This window comes from Myxine glutinosa, chromosome 8 (assembly GCF_964187855.1).
Source record: "Myxine glutinosa chromosome 8, kmMyxGlut1.1, whole genome shotgun sequence".
NCBI lineage: Eukaryota > Metazoa > Chordata > Myxini > Myxiniformes > Myxinidae > Myxine > Myxine glutinosa.
The window spans coordinates 45,890,556-45,896,555 of NC_136268.1; positions in this window are offsets into that span (position 1 = coordinate 45,890,556).

Below are 6,000 nucleotides of genomic sequence, written 5' to 3' on the forward strand. Positions count from 1 at the left end.
ATCGTCCTTGTCAGACACCCAACCGGTCCACCAAGTTTCGTCCAAATCCGTCTATAACTTTTTGAGATATCCTGCTATGTATCGTGTTTGGCCCTATCTCCCAATGGTGAAGAATCAATAGAAAAATTATAGTAGCTGGATCCGAATCCGGATCTTCACCAAAATCTAATCATTTCGTCCTTGTCACATACGCTACATGTCTGCCAAATTTCGTCCGAATCTGTCAACAACATTTTGAGATATTTTGTTCACAAACAGACAGACAGACAGACAGGGGTGAAAACATAACCTCCATCCACCTTTGGTCACGGAGGTAATGAGACTCATTGATACGTGGCCGACTTCATCTTGCGTATGCATGATGAGCAGAGCGGGGAGGATTTATTTATTTATTTGTATACAAGATCGAGGCTCGTGAAAGAGCTAACATTAATCACACAAAAAGTCAAACCGACACATAAAACACAAAATAAGGGGAGCGGTAGACAAGATGGGGAGAGAGGGGGAAGGACACAAACACAACATTTGAGAGCAGGGACTTCGAGAGAACTGTGGGAGGGAGAGGGCTTGGGGGGAGGTGGGAGAGGTATAAAACATATGAACACTGCAAGGACTTCCAGGAAAGAAGTTGGAATTTCAAAAAGGTGGATCTGGGGTGAATTAGCGGGGGTAGAAAAGATCAAGGTTTTGGATGGGGGAAGATAAGAGATGGTGGTGAACAGCTGTTTTAAAGACCTGGAGGGAGGAGTGGGATTGAAGGGAGTGAGGGAGTTTGTTCCAGAGGCGGGAGAAAAGAGGAATGAAGGAGTGAAGGTGAGCAGACAGTCTTGATTTTGGCAGTTTGACCATAAGAGGGTTGCAGGCAGATCTTGTGCGACCTGTAGGAATATATGCGGGACAGAGCACAGAGAGAGCTGGGGGAGCAAGGCCGGAGTGGAGTCGGTAGAAGACGGAAAGACCACCAACCTGCCTGCGGTGAGTGAGTGAGAGGCCCTTGGAGTCATCTTCATCGCGGGAGATTCCAATGATTCTGAAAGCTTTGGTTTCAACAGCGTGAAGACGAGCTCGGTGTGAGGCAGGAGCACCAGCCCAGAGGGGAGAGCAGTACTCCATTGAGCTGCGGATGAAAGCCTTGTATGTGGTGAGGAGCTCAGGTGTGCCAAGGAAGGACTTCGCACGACGGAGGATGCCCAGTCGGCGACTGGCTTTGGAGGCCAGATTTGAAATGTGGTTTTCCCAGGAAAGATCATGGCAGATAGTGAGACCCAAAAGCTTGAGCGACAGAACTTCTTGGAGAGGATTATTGAGAAAGTAGATGGGAGGGTTGAGGGTTGATGGTTGTCCAGTCGGTCTTTTCGGAGAGATATAGAAAGAGTAAATGGTAAAATAAATTAAAAAAATTAAAGTTAAAGAAAAATGATTTTCCGAAAAAGGAACGATAGGAATTATAAATGGTGGTCAAGGGACTTGGGAAAAATGAATGAGTAGGTCGAGGTTTGGGGAGGACGCGGGATAGATGAGAGGGAAGATAAGGGAAAGAGATTGTGGTTGTAGTACGAAGATAAAGGAAGTTATCAAAATCCACAACCTTCACAAAACTGCTATCTTGGTTCCAGACGATATGATTCCTCGTGTCAGGTGAAGACTAGGCCGAAGCTGCTTTCATCCTGAGTAACCTTCCATGTTTCCAAAGGCCTCGCTCGAATGATTTCCAGAGGTCATTGTGAAGGTTGAGCTCATGAAGTTGTTTAAAACAAGCAGGAAAAGGTCGACCAGCTGCGTTTCCTGAGTTCAATATGAAGGCAAAACAAGCGCTTGTTTTATTGATAATCACTTGTTTCTAATGACCACCTGTCTTTCCAAATTGATTATTGGCGGCAAACTGTGTAGGCCCAGTCTTTCCATCAAATTGTACAATAGTAAATCGCCACGAGTGAGTGAATTAGGCTGTGTATAAATATCTACTTCATGTTACTGTTGTGCTTGTTGTGTTTATTGACAGTTCTCAGATCGACTTTAAAATCCTGTGAAGCCAACCTTGGATTTTCCAATCACCCCAGTCTGGCTATGGTCCATGAAGGCCTGAACGGAGCCTCACAGGAAAGGGATCGGCCTCTAGGATTATACTCAGAGTTGTTTTGTGACTTGACTAAATTTTAGGCTTGAGGGCAGATGAGGCCTAATGACGAAGAACTCTAACATCAAAACTTCAGCCTTGGGATTGAAGCTTCAGGGCAGACGAGGCCTAATGACGAAGGAATCTAACATCAAATCTTCAGCCTTGGGATTGAGGCTTGAGGGAAGATGAGGCCTAACGACGAAGGAATCTAACATCAAAACTTCAGCCTTGAGATTGAGGCTTGAGGGAAGACGAGGCCTAATGACGAAGGAATCTAACATCAAAACTTCAGCCTTGGGATTGAGGCTTGAGGGCCGACGAGGCCTAATGACGAAGGAATCTAACATCAAAACGTCAGCCTTGGGATTGAGGCTTGAGGGCAGATGAGGCCTAATGACGAAGGAATCTAACATCAAAACTTCAGCCTTGATATTGAGGCTTCAGGGCAGACGAGGCCGAATTACGAAGGAATCTAACATCAAAACTACAGCCTTGGGATTAAGGCTTGAGGGCAGATGAGGCCTAATGCTGAAGGAATCTGACATAAAAACCTCAGCCTTGTGATTGAGGCTTGAGGGCAGATGAGGCCTAATGACGAAGGAATCTAACATCAAAACTTCAGCCTTGAGATTGAGGCTTGAGGGCAGACGAGGCCTAATGATGAAGGAATCTAACATCAAAACATCAGCCTTGATATTGAGGCTTGAGGGAAGATGAGGCCTAACGACGAAGGAATTTAACATCAAAACTTCAGCCTTGGGATTGAGGCTTGAGGGCAGATGAGGCCTAACGATGAAGGAATCTAACATCAAAACTTCAGCCTTGAGATTGAGGCTTGAGGGAAGATGAGGCCTAACGACGAAGGAATCTAACATCAAAACTTCAGCCTTGGGATTGAGGCTTGAGGGAAGATGAGGCCTAATGACGAAGGAATCTAACATCAAAACTTCAGCCTTGGGATTGAGGCTTGAGGGCAGACGAGGCCTAACGACGAAGGAATCTAACATCAAAACTTCAGCCTTGGGATTGAGGCTTGAGGGCCGACGAGGCCTAATCATGAAGGAATCTAACATCAAAACTTCAGCCTTGAGATTGAGGCTTGAGGGAAGATGAGTCCAAATGATGAAGGAATCTAACATCAAAACTTCAGCCTTGGGATTGAGGCTTGAGGGCCGACGAGGCCTAATGACGAAGGAATCTAACATCAAAACTTCAGCCTTGAGATTGAGGCTTGAGGGAAGATGAGTCCAAATGACGAAGGAATCTAACATCAAAACTTCAGCCTTGGGATTGAGGCTTCAGGGCAGACGAGGCCGAATGACGAAGGAATCTAACATCAAAACTTCAGCCTTGGGATTGAGGCTTGAGGGAAGATGAGTCCAAATGACGAAGGAATCTAACATCAAAACTTCAGCCTTGGGATTGAGGCTTCAGGGCAGACGAGGCCGAATGACGAAGGAATCTAACATCAAAACTTCAGCCTTGGGATTGAGGCTTCAGGGCAGATGAGGCCTAATGACGAAGGAATCTAACATCAAAACTTCAGCCTTGAGATTGAGGCTTGAGGGAAGATGAGTCCAAATGACGAAGGAATCTAACATCAAAACTTCAGCCTTGGGATTGAGGCTTCAGGGCAGACGAGGCCGAATGACGAAGGAATCTAACATCAAAACTTCAGCCTTGGGATTGAGGCTTCTCAGGGCAGATGAGGCCCAATGACGAAGGAATCTAACATCAAAACTTCAGCCTTGGGATTGAGGCTTCAGGGCAGACGAGGCCTAATGACGAAGGAATCTAACATGAAAACTTCAGCCTTGGGATTGAGGCTTCAGGGCAGATGAGGCCTAATGACGAAGGAATCTAACATCAAAACTACGTCCTTGGGATTGAGGCTTGAGGGCAGATGAGGCCTAATGACGAAGGAATCTAACATCAAAACTTCAGTCCTGATATTTGACCGACTCATTTTTAATACATAATCGACGCTCATGGAAGACCAAGGTGACATGGAGTAAAAAGGCAACATTGTGGTCATGGGGCAGTGTGGCCATCGGTTGTAGATCCAACAACCAGGAAGGTGAACTAACCGCAAAAGAGGAGAGAGAGGAGGGGAGGAGACACAGTAACCTGCAAGTAAGAGGGTTTGCCTAGGTTGGGTTAATGGGAAGAGGAAAAGATATTGAGTGTTGAATTCCTGAAGGAAAGAGTGCAATTGATTCACCTCCAGAAGGCAGTTCCACAAATGGAAGAACTGAGGAAGAAATGGTTGGATGTGGCAATCCTGGGTTCTGAGAGTTAAACCAGGAGGCAGTTAGCGGAAGAATGCATACATCTTGGAGGAGTTGGAAAGGGTTGGAGGGCTGAGGGAGCAGATGGAGTGAGACTAGAGTAAAGCAGTAACAAACAGGGATGGCATCGACCTGTCTGCGCCTTGAGTTTCGGCCTCATCGAGGAATATGCCAACAATGTTGAGAGCTTCAGATTCCACAGAATCCAGAAGAAATATGTCTGACGTTGGGGTTTCCAGCAATCGGGAAGAGCACGAGAACAGTAACTCCACTGAGTACCTTCCAGGCTGGAAGTACTTCTGTTTTTTTTCAAGGAAAGTCTGGGACCGACGGAGGATGCCCCTTCTGCAGGTGACTTTGGAAGTCCTTCTGGAGTTCCAGGTTAGGGTGAGATTTTCCAGGGGTGATCAGGTGACGTGTTCCACGGTTTCCCCCCCCACCCCCCCATTTTGATATTCTACAATTATTATTATATTGGCACACTTTTAAATTCATCGTGACAGGTGAAATGGAAATACGCATGAGGTAAGTACAGGTAAAGAACTGTACTGGAGAAAAATTAATGGAACTATTATGACGTCATCAAATCACTCTACTTGTCCAAGCAAATCTGGATATGGTGAACATTTTTACACAAAAACAGTCAACTTGCCACAAATAAATTATATAACTGGAAAATCCTGCCTGTTTAGCAAAACGGAGCAAACTTAATTTGTCGTGGAAACTGAGAAGGCCTATATTTATTACATGTACACAGTCCTCAATGGAAAATTAAAATGTGAAAAAGAACTGAAGGAAGAGTGAAAGGAGAGAGAACTGTTAACTTCTCTACCCCAACGACCTCCCCTTTATCTCCTTCCTTCACCCAATATAAAGATTCAACCCCAATTATTAACAGGAAAGATCTTCTGGTCGTATAGGACCATTCAAAAATTACAAAATGTATTTTTTGCCAAAATCTGACATCCCCATCCCCCTGTATCCCCGTAACAGAAACCCCCTAAAATATTACGTAACATTCAATGAAGACTCCCCCTTCCCCTATTTCATGCCTCATTCCCAGGATGCTAATAATCCTGTTAGTTTTTTTTTTTTTCAGTTACTACTGCACCGGAAGTCATCATCAGACTAAAATACGCCATTTGTGTCTGTCCGTTTGTCTGATGACTTTTTGACGCCAATACATCCCGTCCTTACTTATACAATATCAACCAAACTTGACAGGATGACCAAGGGTTACATAATGAAGGTTGTAGCGCATTAATTCCCCCCCCCCCTCCCCAAGGGGGGTTTCACCCCCGAGCGGGTTTTCCCCAGCATTGCCGTCAATTGGGGTTAAGTGTTGAGGTGTATAGCCGTATTAAATTAGCTTTATAGTGGCGTTTTTCCACAGAAGAAGATTTATCGTGGCGTTTTTCCAAAGGCGCTTTGAACAACAAAATTAATGATAATCGCATAATACTAATGTTATTACAAAACAATATTAATACTAGTACCCGACTGCAATGCCGCAATGAGCCGGCGAAGCCAAAGCCTCTTGCCACTATTTTACCATTCACTATGGCATCAGTAGGTTAGGTAGTTGGTAGTAGG